At 40.6% G+C, this 20,035-nt stretch overlaps 1 pseudogene; it reads left to right on the plus strand.

The window, feature by feature from the left end:
* Positions 1–3,589: 3,589 nt before the first annotated feature.
* On the plus strand, positions 3,590–3,709 carry LOC145405134 (5S ribosomal RNA; annotated as a pseudogene).
* Positions 3,710–20,035: the final 16,326 nt, after the last annotated feature.

Here is a 20,035-nt window from a genome sequence, read left to right on the forward strand (position 1 = left end):
CCGCCGCAACCAGATTTTCCCTTTAAAATTTCCCCTCTCCCCCTCTTTCAAATTGCCCCTTCCCCCTCTCATTTCAAGTCCCCTCTTCGTTTCCTATCCCAGCATCCCCTCTCCAAAGAACCTATTTTACTCCTTCCCTCTCGCAGTCCCTTTGGATACTTCTCCCCGCTCCTTTACCCCTTCCTCCTTAATCACCTCCAAAAACTCAAATTTTCTCCCTCCCTCCCAGAAACCTTCCCCCCCTATACCCCATATCCACCTCCCCTTCAATCCCTTCCCTCACACAACCCCCCCCCCCTTTTCCTACCTGGCCGAAAGACAGGTTTCAATAACCGTGTTGTAAGAGGGACGCTGGCGGTTGGCGATTTCAGACACAAATTACATTCAAATTTGACTCTCCTGCTGTATCTATGAACTTTAGTAATATACTTCATAAAGCTCAAGCGGCTAGGACGATGAAAATACCCCAAAGCCTTCTTGTTACTCGGCCATTTCATTGATTTTCGTAGCAACGGCATCTGTGTGATTCAAAATATCCAAGACCATTTTAATTTTGGTTAAAAGGTTTTAAAATTTGAGCCAACAACTAAATCTTTTTGAAATCTAGTTTTGCTAGTGGAAAGTAGCTGATTACAGCCCTCTTTTCTCTCCAACCTTCTAATATTGTCGGGAGGTTCAACCAACGACCTTTTTCTAAATCCAAGAACAAGATATCAAATGCATTTCAGTGCTGCTAAAAAACCCGGGTAAAATTTGAGTGCGGTACGAGAATTTAGGCGGCGGCAGCGGCGGCACTTGTTGTCAGTGCTCGCTAGGGAGACGTAGGGGAGTGACCTTGGCTTGACGCTCCCAACATTTCCTGTATTATTACCCAAATCAGCGCATTAACACTGATTCCTCGTGTGCGTGGTGGGTGTTGGGGTAGTGGTAGGGTTGCGGGAGTAGGGGTGGGGGCATGTTAGAGGTTGCAGTGATTGGTTAGTGACGTGTGAACTACGGCAGAGCTAGAGAAACCATGTGCTTGACTTTTTTTTTTTTTTTTTTTTTACTCGAGTGATTGACCTGTTCGCCGGCGTCAGGTCAGGCGACACAAACTGTCAGGTAAGTTTTGTTTGTATTTTTTTTTTTAATGTGGACTTGTGTAAATTTAAGCTTACATAAACTATAACTTACATAACTTGTGCCTTGGTGTGTATTGGAAATAAGATATATTTGCGAACCTTATAGGTGTATGCATTTGTGTGTGACTGATTTCAAAACGAGCTCAAAGAACAAAGATAATAGTGTATAAAGCCATAAAGAGTCAGGGTTGTCACCGCACAACGCTCTCCGTTTGCATAGACTTTCGTACAGATCCACATTCACATATTACAACTCGTTAAGAGAGCCGTAGTTCAAAAGTATTCGCCATTTTTCTTTGCACTCATCTTAGTTTAAAAGTTTTCGTTCGTTTCGCCGCGCTGGGACATGATTCAAAAGTTTTCGTTTTGTTTCTGTGCTGAAACCTTGGTTCCAATTACTGTAATTGGATGTTTCTCTGTGCTCACATCGAATTCAAAAGTTTTTGGTTGCTGTTTCAGTACGTTTCATTCCTATTCAAAAGTTTTCGTTGGCTGTCGTTTCGGTCATGCTTCTTCAAAAGTTCTAGTACTGTTCGCACTGACACATCAATACTTTTATAGTGGTTGGCTATTGCTCAGCGTTTATATGTATACTCAAAAGTTTTCGTTCTGTCTGCACCTATACCTTAATGCATTAGTATTCATCTGATTTGCGCATGCGAGACCACATTGGTTCGTTCACGGCTGGAAAACCGCCTCGTCTCACATGTTTTAGCTCACCCTGTTCAGGTTTTCTCCAATAACCCGCGCATCAGCATAGCCTACCATTTGCTTTCGTTCACAATCAATTTCGTCTGCGTTCCAATTTTGAGCTATCTCACACTGCCATCTAAATTGCATTGAAGCCTAATATTTTCGTTCGCAATACTCTAAATTAAACTTGTCATATTATTCGTTCACTTGTAATCACATTTTAACGATGCGTTTACCAAATGATATCGTTCATGTATTTTTATGCGTAACGATTTTATCTACTAGTTCCATAACATCGGATGTGATCATAGTGTTTCGTTCACAACAGATCATATAGTTTCGGGCCAGCACAGTCATTATTTCCCGCTTTTCCCACATTCTTTCGTTCGCATGGTGGATATACTTTGCTTGGTGTCACTTAGTTTCGCACTTTTCAGTATTTTTCGTTTGTGTTGCCCCTCAGGGAGTTTTGTTTTTTTCGTGTTTTCATGGATATCCAGTTCAGTCTTTTTGCATTTTTGCCTATTATTTCGTTCAGAAGGATTTTGTTCGCATCGTCACACAGGAGGTTCACTTTGCACATCGTTTCGTTCACATGAAGCACTGATATAGCGTTACCACTCTCAGTCACACTATCCTTCGTTCTGACATGCAGATACCTTCGCAGTCATTAATATTTGTATTAGTCTCATTTTTCCATCTCATTCAAATTGTTTCGTTCTTTTCGTTAGTTTGGCATGTTATTCTGATTGTCATGTTTGGTTTGCAGTTGTGTTATTCATTTTTTTTTTCTTTACACTTCATAATTATTAATTCTCGATTACTTTAATATACTGTATTAGCAAGTCTGATTTTCTCAAAATCAGATTGTTTCGTTCTTTCCACTACTCTTGCAAGTATTGTACGTTAATCAGATTCTTGAGCTTTCATTTTTTTTTTTTTTTTAATATTTCATTTTGTAGTTCCACGTATGTATCTTCATTATATCCTTTTAGGAGCTGCGTAGTATTGGCCTACTGGCCTGCATTAGTTATTCTATGTTCTTTTGTGTTTTATGTTCCCAGTCCTAGATGTTTCTTACATTACTAAAACAGGTACGGGTATAAACAGCCCTCTCCCCTCCCCCAGTGGAAAACTAGTTTTAAAGTTATGCCCCCTTTTTAGAATTCAGTACCTGTACATTTTAATGGCCTTATTGTCCTACCAGTACAACAATCCTTTTTGAGAGATTTAGCATGTATTCAGTATGGATGGTGGATTGTTAACGCCGAAGTGGTGACATGGTGTACGATACGAAGGAGGGCTGCTTAGGGTACAGGCTGTTCAGCCAATGCTCAGTCGGACGCATAACAAAAGGGGATGAGGGAACAGCGGTGGGAAGAATACCCTTATTTTCAGCAATATGTTAAAAATAGTCTTGACTCATTGAAAAACTCACAAAGAACACTAACCCATAGTGAAAGCTCCCCCTCCCCCCCTTTTTTCACTAGCCAGAACCTGGTTCATAGGCGTGATGTAACTACAAGTATTGAAGTTACGGGAATTCAGAAGGCCCAACCCTTTTTATTAGCCTCACCTCATTTGTTTTATCAGTTGCTTGTGAGTTCCGGCAGACTTTTCTCGTCTAGGGAACTGGAGACTGCAAAATTGGGCTGTGATATAGCTTACCTTGTTGAGTGACACCATCATTGTTTATAAGATAGAAGTATAAGATGTAACTGCATCGTCTCACCTGATTGGTTATTTCTTGCATAGCATAATATGTTTTTACCAAATTTTATTTGTAAACCACGTTGAGTACACCGCTTCCCGTCCGATCAGCGAAGTTAAGCAACGTTGGGTCTGGTTAGTACTTGGATGGGTGACCGCCTGGGAACACCAGATGCTGTTGGCATCCCTACGTGTCAAGTGGGGTTGGTGGAGGATTAGTGCCCCTCCCTGTAAAACAATTAACTCTAAGCCCTTGGCCACCCCGTCTGGGATACATGGCGTCTGGCAATGAATGAATGTAAATGGCAGGAGAGCATTTTAACATTATAATTATTAATCATTTACTAAGCAGTCTTCCAGGTTACAGAGCTTATGCTGCTTCCCATTCGACCTGTACATTGCAGTGCCATTCTTTTGATGCCATAATGTGGGCCTTGTGTTTGAATTCCTCTCCCATATTCCTGACAGTCTCTTTGGCTTGCTTGGATACCGGTAGAGTGTTTGTCATGCTTTTGTATTACTGTGTATGGAGCAAACAGGTTGTTTTATACATAATCTCCTTCAAATAATGTAAATTCTCATTAGAGGTAATGTATTTTGGATGTTGATTTTATCGGTTAATCAGAACCATTTCTCTGGAGTGTTGTTGGACTCATTCGTTAATCAGAACTATTTCTCTGCAGTGTTGTGGGACTCATTCGTAAGTTCTACAGTTTCTTTCTACGTGTTGGAAATTATCAGGTGAAAATCATGTTTGGTAGTAGCTTGAAGTGCACATACCGTCTCGGACTCGTCAGTATCCAATTTGTGGATGTTTCACGATATCTGTGCTAGGTGCATTGTAAAATTTTAATGCACTGTTAGGGAACTGCACCTCGCTTCGCAGTTTCACTGCTCATGACCCAGTGCATTGTTCCGCATCTCTTCGTTGTCGCCAATTCACTAAACCCTTGCCAATTGTGCCTTTACTGTAGGGGAGCTTCTCCCAGTTTTTCCAGGTGAACATATGACCATTCATAAAGAAGTAAACAGCAGTTTTGGGGAAGCATTAAGGAACGATATCTTTCTCTTACATATCAGAACTTATCCAGAATCTTTTGCAGGGATTCTCTTGCAGTGCATCATATACAATAAAGTTTGGTTGTTCAATTGAAGTTGTGTATTCATCAACTATTTATGTGCGTAATAAGCTTATAGATGTAGTTATGAATTCAGTGTCAGTACCCCAAAATTCTATACATAAACAGTTCCATGTCAGTTGATGAGAGTTATGTGCCAGAATTTGCTGTTAACAAAATCCCATACAAGATATTATGTGACTACCCCACATTTTGTATTCGTTGCTCCCTGCGATAGGATTTCTTTTAAGTTGGTAAAATTACCATGATGAAATATGCCTGTCTGAGTTTCAGATCTATGCACAAGACAAGGCTGTCAGTTTGACTTCTAACGTCTATTCACTAGACCATGTGGTGTTAATATGAATAAATATATGTGTCTATAATACTGAAAGATTTACATCTGCAGTTACCACAGCTGAACCAAATTGCCTTGTTAATCCAAGTGAAAATCAGAATGCATCCGCAACAATGAAAATGTACCTGGTACGGTAAGTTAGCTATTCACAGTAGAATGGTATGTATTACTTTTAGACAGACGTGCAAAATATCATGTAGCCTGTAGCTGCTGAATGTGATCAGACTTAAGGAACTGAATAAACCAGTTACCATACAGTATTGCAGCAGATGTTGAATACATGAATCATTAGTTTTTAAGGCTGGTATCTGTATTTAATGAGGCATGATGGTGTGTGGGTATGAGCATGTGGTTTTTGGAGGGTGTTGCAGTTGTCAGTACCTTATAATTCATTGAGTGCAGATGTAATGAATACATTATTTTAAGAAGTGTTAGAGGTGGCAGGTTGGTACTAGGTGTGACAAAGAATAATTAGCATTTTTTATTTTATAAATAACAGAACGGAGGAAGGAAAAACAAATGAGTAAAAAAAAAAAAACAATCCATACACCAGATTACTGGCCTCCTCCGTTCATAAAATATCTGTAACAGTTAGACTTGAACAGCTGTGGGTTGAAATTTGGAGGGAAACAACTCTGGGGAAGCAAATTCCAGAGAGATGCAGTTCGGGGAATGAAAGAATTCTGATAGGCAGAAGTTCTGCAATATGGATGAGTGACATTCCAGTCATGAGCGCTACCAGAAGCCTGTGTAGCACGAGGGAAGGCATGGAGAGGTGGCACCATGGACGCAACTTCGTCAGCATTTGCCAAAAAAATATCTGTAAAATAATGCAAGGGAGTAACACGCTGCAGTATGCTATGGTCCTTTCACCGCAGGAAGTCCGTTCAGGGTGGGGCCCACATGGTGAATCACCTCTAGCGATGCTGCCAAATCAACCGTAGTACATGCCTCTCTTATTTCCCATTTATGTGCTGTTTGAAATTGTTTTTTTATATTCTGTATATAGTAAAGGAAGTTATATAGTACATTGAATATCACTTTTTAGAATTATAACAACGATTTGAATGAATTCTATGACACGTGGCAGTGCTTTTTTCCCATGTTGCCACGCCGTAGAGTTGCCAATTTAACCACCAATTATCGGATTATCACTCTCTCCCTACCTACCCCCATCCCACCTGTTTCTCCCTCCCTCTCTCTCTCTCTCTCTCTCTCGTCAATATAACAGAAAGTTCTGATGACGAAGAAGATTATGATTAAAGATCAGAGAGAGGATTAGGCCTACAGGGGAAACCTCTTAAAAATAAAACGCGCCTAGACTTTTACCTCATAAGTGGTGTGGAAAAAAAATTGAAAATATATAATAAATATATACAATATATATATATATATATATATATATATATATATATATATATATATATATAGAGAGAGAGAGAGAGAGAGAGAGAGAGAGAAACAGGTGTGATGGGGGTAGGTAGGGAGACAGAGTGATAATCTGATAATTGGTGGTCAAATTGGCAACGCACTCGGGGGGAATTCCAACTTCTGCCACACCCTGAACGGACTTCTTGCTGCGAAAGGACCATAGTTTGTTAAGCTTGTTAGCTACTCTAAGGTGCTTGGTGAGAAAGATTGGATTGGGATCGTATGTGGATAAAAAGTACAACACTTTTATTTTATTACATAAAATGGGTCTGCTTGAGTTCCATAATAATATTCAAATATTTCTTTATGCAAGCATTTGAAGTTCTGCTTTTAGCAAGAAAATATTTGAACAAGGGAATACAAAAAAGATACCGTACCGTAAGAGAATGTTTGATATTTTGCGACTGCCATGGTTGTTTTGGCGTAGATGGTAAACTCACATAGCGACGTCACTGGAATAGTTCGTTGTGTTACCAACCAGTTATTCATAAGCGTGTTGAGTCTCCATATTTTGTTGGTGTTGAATGGAATGTATACTGTACTGGTATATAGAACTGACTAAATATGAAAATCATGTATTTTCAATAAAATTGGAAGAATGGAATTTATATCAGTATCAGTTTATCTGTAATGTAGTACAGTCTCTGCAGGCATGTCACTAAGGAAAAAAAAAATGTATGATGCATGTTTACCAGGACTGTAGCACACTTCATTGTAGTAGCTAAGTGGGTATATCCATTGACCAGTGTTGAGTACTTCTGCTTTTTTCTGATCCTTCAGTGAAAATCGTGGACTAGCATTTTTTTGAAGTTTGATCAGTGTTCCATATATTGTATAACTAACCCACTGCAGAACTACCAGACCTAGGCTAAATGAGCTTTGAAAATACTATTAATGGAAAATTATGAATTTCAGGAGCTTGTTCCCTACGTGTCTACAAGTGTGCTGGTGGAGGGTTAATGCCCCTTCCTGTAAAACAACTACGGTAACTCAGTCAAACGGGCCACCCCTTACACCTGTGGGATTATGGCATCTGGCTATAGATAGATACAGTAGGCAGATAGTTTAGTGTTTCAAGCAGTTTTGCGTGTTTTAGTCAAGAGAAACCTGAGTGTTGTGTTAATGTCCTAAATTTAGAAGTGAATCAGATATTTAATGGAAAACTTGAATGTCGGAAACCTTTACCTACAGTGGGGAATTTTTACAGCTATAAATGTACTTTAAGATTTGAACATGTAACCTGTAGTCCTACAGTAGTCTCGATTATAGGACAATCAGCCGGTAAATGTGATTAACTGAGGGTTTTGCCGATTAATTCAATTCATTTTACCGAAGAAATCCAAGATTCAGCCGAAATTTCAAACTTGGTGGTCTCTTCGCGCCATCTGCGGTAGTTTATGATGCTTCCGCGAGGGCGAGCATTGAGCCGGCCGCCATATTTGCATTGTGTTTGGATGTGCCTTGCTCAAATCTTGTGTATTAATCACTGACAAATATCGCAATAGTGGTAGGTGGTGGCGACCATCATCCATTACCTTGATGTAGTGCTGCCTACATCTTCCTTAGCCTTTATCATACTTTTTCTGTGCCTGCCCTCCTCTTTTCGTATTTCTCCCATCTTTCCTGTCACTTGTGATTGCTTTTCATTGCTTGACAGGTGGCTTTACACTGAGTGACAAGCCAAGAAACCATTCACAACGCTGGGTGGTAACCATATAACCAAACCATACGTGCTTCCTACGTGTCAGCAAGTGGGTTGGTGGGGGGTTAGTGCCCCTCCCCGTAAAACAAATAACTCAAAGTCAAATGGCCACCCCTTACGGGATTATGGCGTCTGGCAGTAGATAGATAGATAGACAGAAATATCGCAATGGCTTCTCTCAAAGTGGACCAAAGTGGTGGAAACATACACCGGTGTGTATAATATGTGCTATTACATGTACAACTTCTGTGATGATGAGGGTATATTTTTGTAAGTACAGGTACATACAGCACGGTATATTATTACCAGTATATTCTTTTATACACAAAAATAGATTAATCGAAGTTTTGAAAGTCCCATGTATTTCATATAATCAAGACTGTACTGTACAGCTACAATTGTGGATGCAGATTTTGCAGTTTTAAACATCGAATCTTTACCAGTTTGACTCTTGGACATGAAACCTTTGCAGCTACAGTAGTACAATCAGATTTTGAACAAGGAACCTTTGCTTCAACAGTCACATTGGATGTTAAATATTAAGCACAAAACCATTACGGTACAGATAGGACAGTACTTTCAGGTATTGAAAATGGAACCTTTACAGCCACAGTAGTACGTTCAGATTTGAAGCATTGAACCTTTGCTAATACAATACAGTTGGCCGTTCAGATTGTAAACAGAACCATTACACTCCAATAGTACACTTAGTTTTTGATTGCCACAGCTGTACACTCAGATGATAAGGTGGAACAAAAGCTACTGACATTATTATTATTGTTATTATCATCATTATTATTATCATCATTAGTAGTAGTAGAAGTAGTAGTACTACTACTACTACTAGTAGTAGTAGTAGTATTTGTGAGGGTTTGTCGTTGATGACCATGGTTTGACCTCTGAAGATAGCTAGGCTAGCTATTTTTTGATGATTAAGATCCTGAAGTGTGTTTTGTCACAACAGCTGGACCCAGGTACAGCACATGAATACATCATTAATTTTTGTATGAGATTATTTTTATTCTGACAGCCATTGATTCTGTGACCTGTCCTTGATTCATTGACTTTTTGAAGTATCAGTATCGGTACTTTTGTAACTTCTGGACACTGATTAGATGACCTGAATGCTGCTGACTAGTTACCATATTAAGTCTGTGATCTTTAGCTACTGATCCTTTGGTGTTAGCAGTCAGTTTTGTGACCTTTAACTGGTGATGTGTCCTTTAGGTGCAACCTTCCATTGTTGCTCTGTGACCTTTAGGTACCGTATTGATGCTGTGGCCTTAAGCTGGTGATGTGTGACCTTTAGGTGTTGATGCTGTGACCTTTGGTTGTGGATGCTGATGATATGACCATTAGCTGGTGATGTGACCTTGAGCTGGTGACGTGATCTTGAGCTGGTGATGTGATCTTTATCTTGAGGCTGTGACCTTTAGATACTGATTCTTTGACCTTTAGCTACTGAATCTTTGAATTTTAGCTGCTGATTCTTTGACGATTAGCTACTGATTCTTTGACCTTTAGTTACGGTACTCATGCTGACATTTAGCTTTTGATTCTGTGTTTAGCTGATGCATAGATGGCTTTAAGCCATTGATTCTGTGACCTTTAGCTGTTGAGTATCTGATGACCTTAAGCTATTGATTGTGACATTTAATGTTTGATTCTGTGACATTGGCTGATTCTGTGGCATTTAATGGTTGAATCTGTGATAGCATTTGATTCTGTGGTCCCTAGCATTTGATTCCGTGGTCTTTAACGATTGATATCTTGACCTTTAGCTACCGTAAGGAGTGAATGACCTTTAGGTTGCATTTACACCACACGAGTCGAGTCGAGTCGATTCATTAGTAACATGATTCAAGTGCACCTGACTTATTCCCGTACCTGCCTAAAGAGTCAAAACGAGTCCGTTGTATTAGTATCCAGCCTGATTTCAAGCAGTGTAGCTTATATGGACGCATTATTCTCGCTGAATGATATGGTATCGGTATATATGTTCTTTTGTGGGTTCGCTGCTGTGGGAGGAGGAAGAGGAGGAGGAGGAGGAGAAACCCGAGTGTAGATACATGCAATCATCACCAAAAGGACAGATTTTGGTGCCTTTAGTCATTTTTTCCCGGGTGTATAGAGCCATCCAGAGCTATTCTACAATTTCTTTAGGAGAGCAGCTGAAAACTTTATATTTTTGCACCTCAATCGTAACATTACATTATTTCATCTTGATATTTACAACTGCTTTTTTTTTTTTTTTTTTTTTTTTTTTTTTTTTTTTTAAGTTTGAATAGCCTGCCTAATTATATAACAGTGAATTAATTAAAATAATAGTCTTTCGCCTCGCATTTGTTACGTGATATTAGTTATTTCGTCAGGATTTTCAGTTTTACTGAGTAACTTGTGTTGCTTATGTAATGTATAGCCAGTGATTAATCACAATTAAGCTACCTCTGCGGTTCAGTGTAGCAGCACCATCTTCCCACTGGGCGGATGTCACATCACGGTCTCAGTGTCTAAGATCACATAAAGCAGGGCGCTGCCGAATTGAATTAATTCGCTGGGGTACAACAGTTTTATCACCATTCTGTTCCGTTACCAGTCCAGTGCGTAACCAGAAACCTGTTTTATCACCAGCACGTTCCTATCCTTAAGCCGTTTCGGCACCAACCCATTCTGTCACCATATCGCGTTTCGTCACCGACCCGTTTCTTCGTTAGTATATACATTTCATAAGGCAGTTCATTCAATTTATTAACTTACGTTATGAACTGTGTGGTGTGCCAAGAGTAAGAACAAAGAAGAAAGGTACGGCATGGTGAGATGAAGAGGTTAAGAGAGCAGTGGAGGAAAAGAGGAAGAAGTGGCTAGAGTGGTTACGGGACAGGGATTCAGTTGAATTAAGAACTGAATATATTGAGAGCAAGAAGCACGTAAAGAGACTAGTGATGAGGAAAAAGAGGGAGGTAAATGATGATCTTGGAAGAAAAATGAATGCAAACTACTCTGAAAATAGGAAGTTATTCTGGAAAGAGGTGCGGAAATGTAGAAGTGAAAGTGGAAAGAAATGTGAAGGATGTAGGTGGTAAATTATTAACCTATGAGGATGAAGTAATGACCAGATGGAAAGTATATTCTAAAAGCCTGATGAATGGTAAGAGAGAGAGAAGAGCCACTGTAAACATGGTTGGTTTGGGGGGTGTGCAGAGAAGGAATGCAGTGCCAGGAAACGTGACCCTCGCACAGGTGAAGAGCGCTGTGAAGCGGCTGAAAAATGGGAAAGCAGCTGGGGTTGATGAGGTGTATGCAGAGATGATTAAGTGTAGTGGAGAGAGCGGAATGAAGTGCTTGTTGGAGATATGTAAGAAGGCATGGCTGAGTGAAACTGCCAGCAGAGTGGAAAAAGCTGTGATTGTACCCCTGTACTAAAATAAAGGTGAGCGAAGTGAGTGCAAGAATTATCGTGGCGTAAGTTTATTGAGTGTGGTAGGGGAGGTACCGTTAAAAGAAGAATTATTATAAAGTAAAAGAGATACTGGTATCAGAAGTCCTAGTGAGTGTTGAACAGGGTAGCTCTAGGAGTGGCAGAGAATGTGTGGATCAAATATTTGCTGTGAAACAGTGAAGAAGGCTTGTGAGAAGGACTATAAGGTGTTTATGGCATTCATAGATCTGGAAAAAGCATACGACAATGTAGTCAGAGTAGGATTGTGGAAGTTCTTGCGCATGTACGATGTAATGATGGTAAGCTGCTAGGTGCCGTCAAGAGTTTTTATGACGGTAGTGAAGCATGTGTAAGGGTTAATGGGCATCTAAGTGAAGGGTTCACGATCAGTGTGGGCGTGCGACGAGGTTGTGTGATGTCCCCATGGTTTTTCAATATACAGTATGTATATATATATATATATATATATATATATATATATATATATATATATATATATGGATGGGGTGAAGAGAAAAGTAAAAACACGAGTGATGGAGAGGGGGATGTCGTTGGTAATGAATGGTGATGAATGGAATATCTAAAATTTGTTGTATGCTGATGATGCAGTACTACTTGCAAATACCGGGCGAGAAATTTGCTGATGTCTGTGAGCGTCGTGCCTTGAGAGTAAATGTAGAAAAGAGTAAAGTGATGGTTATTGAGAGAGAAGGTGACTCCCAGTGCGATGTTGCAGTGAATGGAGAGAGATTGGAACTAGTGAGAGTTCAAATAGGCTATCTGGGTACAGTGATAGAGAAGAGAGGAAAATGTGTAAAAGAAGTGGAAAGTAGAGTGACACAAGGAAGAAAAGTAGCTGATGCAATGAAGGCCTTGATAAGAAACAGAGGCTTGAGTGTTGCAGCTGCACGAGGCCTAAATGAAGGAGTGTTAGTGCCAGCATTAACGTATGGATGTGAGACTATGGTGTGGCATGAAAATGAAAAGTCAGGAGTGAGAGTAGTGGAGTACAGAGAGTGGATAGGATACGAAATAGCTAATATGATTCGTGAAAGATGTAGAATGAGGAAGTCTGTGGACACCAGAATCGAAGAGAATGTGCTGAGATAGCATGGTCATGTGGAGAGAATGGATAACAACAGAGTGGTGAAAAAGATATATCTAAGCTAATTTGAGCGAGGGAGGAGGCGAGGTAGGCCAGGGAGAAGGTGGAGGGATATGGTTGATGATTGTGTGAGGAAGAAAGGTATGGAAGTCGGTGAGGCTAGGGGACTGACAAGAGATCGAGCTGGCTGGATGAATGTTGTGAGAAGTGTTTGATCAGGGATTTGGCGCTCCTTTTTAACGTGACGGCGTCCGGGTTGACTCTGTCGGATACGTTCATGTGAAGCTACAGAACGTGGTGAATGTTTTTGGCGTATCAGATAGAGCCAGGATTCTGGGGACTTGAATGGTGAACGAATGGTAGCGTGGCCCATTGGATTGGGCAGATTTGGGCTGTCTGGACATTGCTGTACTCCTCACCGTGCTCTAATGTGGAAAAGGAGGTCCTGATGATGATGATGATGAACTTGTCTCACTCCCCCGCCCGTGTTGCCTGGTTTTTAGGGCTTTTGCATGCAGTTTTAATGTTTAATCATTGTAGTAATTAGTAAACCAGCAATTGAGTATTCACAGAAACTGCACTGAATACCTGATGAAGGTCCAAAGCCCTGAAATGGTGATTGCTAATTACTGTTACCTTTAATATGCAATAACATAAAATACCCATTCCTTCTAAGCAAGTAAGGAAACCGTATCTTTTTTAAATACTCTTACTTTCCTCTACAAGTGAAACAGGGAGGATCTTTGTGACGAAACGCAGAATGTGGTGACGAAGTGGGTGTGACTGTGGCTATGAAACGGGTCTAATATGTGGTGACGATATGAGCTGTAGGCTATCCAGAACTTCAACCTGCATAATGTTGCTCCCACCACAAAGGACTTGAAGTAATTGATGAAGAAAATGAGAACAGCCATATCCATGACTCGACTCCACTCGACTTCCGATGTGAACGGTATCTGGACACACATGTAAATTAGTATGAACTAGAGTGGTGAGTTAAGACGACTCATGACTCCTTGAGTCACCTCAACTCGTTTGGCGTAAACGCAGCTTTAGGTGTTCATTCCGTGGCCAGTATTTGTTTCTGTGACATTTACCCGCACAGGCCTATTCTGTGACTCATAGTGATTTGGAGACCTTGAACTGGTGTGTGTGTGTGTGTGTGTGTGTGTGTGTGTGTGTGTGTGTGTGTGTGTGTGTGTGTGTGTGTGTGTCAGGTTCAGTGAGCTAGGCTGATGCCATTACGGTAGTTAAGGCACAGGCAGTGTGTTGTGCCCACACAAGCAGGCACAACCACATACAAGCTTGAGGATGCTTGTGCAGACATGAATTTCTATTAACTGCTTTAGACTGTGTCCAGTAACAAGAAGATGGATGATGAACGAACCGGAATTGGTGGTGGTCGTGTATTTATGAGTGGTTGCCTGCTGTCTAAAATGACTCGAGCTAAATCAGGGGCTGGGACAGGGAACAGTTTAATGTTTTGAAATTTCGTTAAAATAGACGACTGGCCTTTCATAAGACCCTCTGAGTTATCATAAATACACCTCCACCCTGCTAATACGGTAACCCAAAATGGGACAGCTCTAGCATGTAGCTACTAGCTAGCTCAGTGGTACTCAAATGGCGGACTGCGGCCCGAATCCGGACCCAGACTCGCTTTGGTATGGACACCAGCGAGTTCCATCACTGAATATTCAGTATCCCCCTCAAATTAACGAGTCGAAATACTTCACGTTTTTAGATGAGTTTCGCCCAAAATACAGCTCAAATAAAATTCACATCATCCGGCTGCCAATATAAGTTATATTTAGCTACTGGAGTAATACAAACCTGTCCATTGTTAGACTGTTCACTCGTACACAGTATGGTGCTGAATTGGTGGTGGAAGTGCTAAAGTGACTGTTCTTATGTAAGGAAGGCAATAGTATCTTCTTCAGTAGAAGAGTTTCATTTCGTCTTTGAGAAGCTGGGAGTGTGGAGAGTAGATTCTTTTGTCTTACTTAACCACCGTAAACACAAGAGAATATCTACTTTAAACCTTATAATTTATTTGACCAGGGTATTAACTTTCTACACAGTCCCTTTATATTAACTTAAATGAAAATTTGTTATTCCATTAGTGATAATACAAGATTTTTCATCCTGACCCTTGCCACAAAGGAAAATAATATGATTGGACCTTCAAAGAAGGTAAGTGGGGAACCCTGATGTAGTTATTCAAAACGGACGGTGGGAAGCAGTGCCGAAATGGCGACATGTGAAGGTGTGTGGCACGTAGGAGGACTGTTGGACCTTAAAGAACGGTCTGTAAAGTATGTGCTCAGACAGGCATACTGAGAGAGAGAGAGAGAGAGAGAGAGAGAGAGAGAGGAGAGAGAGAGAGAGAGACATAGTCATGGTTGGGTGAGTTGGAGATGAGTAGGCTACCAGTGTCCCAGGTGGAGTATGATGCCATAAGTTCAACAATTTAGCGCTCTTCGCACCAGACCTACGTATTTATCTCGCGGCGATTTTTGATGACCACAGGTGTGAGTGACCATATTTTGGAGATTTTATCAGTGTTTTAGCAGTAGTATAAAGATTTTAGATTTTTTCGGTCGACATTCTAGCTCCTCATGGCAACTGGTGATCATATTGTTTCGTCATCTTCCAGTATTTCGTAATACCCTCCTCAGCGTTGTATGTTGCTGAAATGTACTCTATAGCTACTTCTAGCCCATTCTGTGTTCCTATACTCTGTTCGCATTACCTTGGCCCAAACTTACCATCCCCCCGTATTGAGTGTTGGGTTATAACAATGAATTAACACTAGAATCTGATTCTAGTCACGATGAAGTATTACAGAAGAGCGAAGCTACAGAATTGTCGTTTGGTGTCACTGATCTACGTGGAATAAGGTGCAAAAGGAAGACAGTTTGGGCCAATTTAAAGTGAATGAACTGTAGTGGATTGTGTGTGGTATTCGGGGAAGTATGATTCGCATTCGAGGTATCAAATGCAAGTTAAATCGCAGATAGCGGTGCGTTTCGAAATCTGAGCCAGCAGCCTCATGCATGTCAGTTATTATTCTTATTTACCGTATCATTAGTGCGATAATATCAACCCAATATGGATGAATTAAAAAAAAAAAAGATGTGCTAGAGACTGAGAAACTGACAAGAAGGCATAGGATGTTTTGTAGCATGTCATCTTTAGCGATTTATTTTGGATATTGTGCGTGAACGTTCTTTTATATGCCTTTTTATTTTTTTAAATGTCTCATTATCGACAGTTTGCGTCAGTAGTATAAAAGAAAATAGGTGTAATCTGATATCCAGAATAAGTCGCTAAAGAAGAGGTGTTACGGAAAGCCACTTACGAGCCTGTGTCCTAGTTCATTGGTTAACCTATAGAGTCTGGTGACATACCGTTTTTTTTTTTTTTTAATGCTTCCTACCCACATAGGAATTTTTTTTATTTACTTAGGATAGGCCTATGATCTAATGCAGACAGTATGTCTAATAACACTGAATGAAATCGCCTTAAGATAGGAATAAAATGCAAAAATACGTCATTGGATTGAAGGGGTTATGGAGGCTGTGCGATCTAATACCTCTGGCATAGACGTTGCATCTCACTCTGTTTCTCGTATGTATTCGTTGTGGAGGGGATGGAGAATGTGAGACTGACAAGGAGAGTGCATGTGAATGAGGAGAGCTGGAGGAGGAAGGGGAAACGAGATGAGATGGAGGGATGTGATATAACCTAGGTAGCTATAACAGAGAAAGGGGAGTGGGTTGGAGAGATGGCATTCAAATGGCAGAGGAAATGGTGGCGTGGATGCGATTCTGTTGTAACCACCCTACACGGGATTAAGGTGTCTGGTGGTATGTAGATAAATAGACAGACAGATAGAATGGTAGATAGATGTACCGGTATACGAGTATGTCTTCGTACCGGTACGGCAAGTCTCTAATATCATCGTCGTCTGTATAAATTTTATCGACTAGGACAGTGTTTCTCAAGCGTTTTCACATTCCCCACTTGTGGGGATCTTAACATCCTCGTGGTCCCCCTTCTGTTTTCTCTTAAGCCCCTCACAAAAAATGGCGAGAAAAACTGTTCTGGTGCTCGCCATTTATTCTGATGCTTACAACCGTCAGTCAGAATGCATTTGTTACCAATCGATGGTATGGATGACACTTTGCTTTCCGTCAGTCGACTGATTAGAGGTTGAGTCACTGATAACGTACATCTCATATCTGGGTCCACATCCAGCCGGTTTCGGCTTTTACTTTTTATGTGTAGAAGAGTGGAAAAACCAGATTCACATCAATAGCTGTGTTGTGGAAACTGGCAAGAGGACTCATAAGTGCGATTTCGCCAACTTTTGGAAGTGACTGGTACATGGAGCACCAGAACACAGATTTTTCTTCATAAAGGTCTCTGGCAGCAGAATCATTCTTGAGGTCAAGGATTTCGTCCTGAACATCATTGGGATTGGTAGCAATATCAAGAGTGTTATAGAAAGGATTCCTCGTCGTTTTCCCTTCTTCCTCCTTGAATTGTGGGAGGTATCTTTTGAGCTCACTCTCCAAGGATTTTATTTGCTGAATCAAGTAGGTGATTCTGTTTAATCTCGTCAAGAACATTTGAAAGATTCGTAGACATGGCAACATTTTCTGCATCCTTTGGTAGGTGGTGGCGACGATCATCCACGCACTTGATGTAGTACTGTCCAGTTCTTCACTTTTATCATTCTTCTTCTGTCTGCCTTCCTCTTTTTCTTATTTCTCCCTTCTTTCCCGTCACTTTTTATTACTTTTCTTCTCTTTCTAGGTGGCTTTACAATGAGTGATACACAAATGGTTTCCTTTAAGCCAGGAAACCATTTACAACGCTGGGTGGTAACCATATAGCCAACCCTTACATGTTCCCTGCGTGTCAGAAAGCGGGTTGGCGGAGGGTTAATGCCCCTCCCTGCAAATTAAGTGTATAACTCAAAGTCAAACGGCCACCCCTTATGGGATTGTGTCGTCTTGTTAATAGATAGATAGATGAACTTTCTTGAGTTTTGTAGTTTAGAAGGAAATGCACGTACGGTATACTCGTTCAGTCCATGAGGTGAAATACATATCTTTCCTTGCCTTGTTGCTTGAGATTCTGTCTGTTAAGCTGCTCAAAAATTCCGGCCAAGTATGCAAGATGCGACTCCCACAACGCTTGGTTGAAGAGACGTAATGGATCATCCTTCCCTTTCATTTCCAGGAAAAGTTTAAGTTCTCTCCGAAGCTCAAATACCCTGTTCACAGCATTGCTCTTGGTGAGCCATTGGACTTTGGAGTAAAAGAGCAAGGATTCATGCTCTGAATCTATGTCTTCACAGAGTTTCTGGAAAAGGCAAGAGTTTAGATCTGTTCTCACAAAGTTGACACATTTTACCACTGTCTTAAGGATCTTGCAGAGGGCATCAGGGAGGGGTTTTGACGCCAGTGCAGAACGATGGATCATATAGTGAACCATATTCGCATTCGGAGATATTTCCTTGATATGCTTCTGTAGTCCCGATTTCGATCCCAGCATCACCGGAGCCCCATCAGTACAAAATCCGCAACAATTTTCCCAGGCTATTCCATTAGCTGTGAAGAAAGAAGTCAACTTTTTCATCACATAAAACTTTGGTGGTAGTTTCAAGCTATGTACAGAACAGATATTCGCCATTGTTGCCATGCTTGGATACATTCCTAACTAGAAGGCACTCAGAGAGCTCATACCTCCGCCAATGCCATTGTCATTAAAAAGGATCTGGACCCGGTGAAGATATTGTGTGGAATAGCTACGTAGGATCCGGATTCGCCTCCAAATTTAATCAACTGTTCCTCGACCCATTGCCCACTCTTCCGCACAATTTTGTTGAAATTCATAGAGAACTTTTGGAGATATTGTGCGGGATACATAGGACCCGGATCCACTTCCAAATTTAATCAATTCTTTCCTGGCCCATGGCACACCCATCCACAAAATTTAATTGAAATTAATTGAAAACTTTTGGAGATGTTGTGCGGTAGGATTCGGATCCGGATGCGCCCCCCAAACTTCATCAATTCTTCTTTGGCCCATGGGCCACCATTCCTCAAAATTTCATTGAAATTCGTTGTGAACTTTTGAAGATATCATGTGGACAAATAAACAAACGTGAATACATAAGCTTCTCCAACTTCGTTTGTGGAGGTAACAATGAATGAATATATACCTGTTGTTGCATGTCACTCATTATTCATATTTACCTGTATCATTAGTAAGATAATATCGACCTAGTATGGATAAACAAAAAAAAAAAAAAGTGCTAGAGATTCATAAATTGACGTGAAGGCACAGGATGTTTCGTCGATTTAATTTGCATAGTGTACGTGAAAAGTCTTTTATATGCTTTATATATAATATATATATATATATATATATATATATATATATATATGTGTGTGTGTGTGTGTGTGTGTGTGTGTGTGTTGTTACATAGCCTATGATTTCATCATCCCTTGTATAATTCTAACATGATACAGTTTTGTTCATGATTGCATCATCCTTTGTATGATCCTAATGTACAGTATGCTGCATGTTTGTTCACGATTCGCCACGTGGCTTCCATAGTGACCAGGCTTGCGTGTTCTACCTCACTCCCCCCTTCTCCCCCTTATAGTAGAGTAAGTCGTTCTTTCTGTTGTTCAGAGCAGGATTGTCAGCTCTTCGTCCTCTGTGCCTTCGTTTGCGCGTCCTTCTTACAAGTTGAATCAAGCTCTGCCGGCCCCTATATAATGAGCTCAGTCTCTGCATTAGTTACCACTTAGATCTGCTCCTCGTTCTGTTCACGTCTCTGTCCTCCCCTGTACAGTATATTATTATTTTTGTGAGTGCTCAGGAAGTCTCCAGCCATCTAGCTGCTGTATAATTTGAGTATAAGTGTTATTACCATTTTTCTTGTACTGTATAGCCTAAGGCGTTAATTCGTAAGCCTGGTAAAGTTTTTATGATTCATATTGGTTCCATACTGTCAGCCAGTATTAGTAATATTTTGTTGTTTGTTGTTGTTGTTGATTCTCTCCTCATTAGAGGAGACCGGGCCTTGCTGTAGCCCGGTTGGTGGTGGTTGGCTTGAGTGGGGTAAGAGGGAAGACAGGGCCTGGGGAATGCCCAGCACACACGCCCTGTCTCCTGGCTGAGTTTGTGGTGTGTGTGAAAATATTTTGTATCTGTAATAATATTATATCTTGCTTTAACTGAGCATTATCCGGTTTTCTCATTTTATCAGGGCTGACTTAGATAAATTTGCTCTTGCTAAATTCGTGTTAATAGAGGCTATTGCAGTTAACCATATA

Source organism: Coenobita brevimanus, chromosome 65 (genome assembly GCF_032717465.1).
Source record: "Coenobita brevimanus isolate Jiangsu-jjx chromosome 65, ASM3271746v2, whole genome shotgun sequence".
Lineage (NCBI taxonomy): Eukaryota > Metazoa > Arthropoda > Malacostraca > Decapoda > Coenobitidae > Coenobita > Coenobita brevimanus.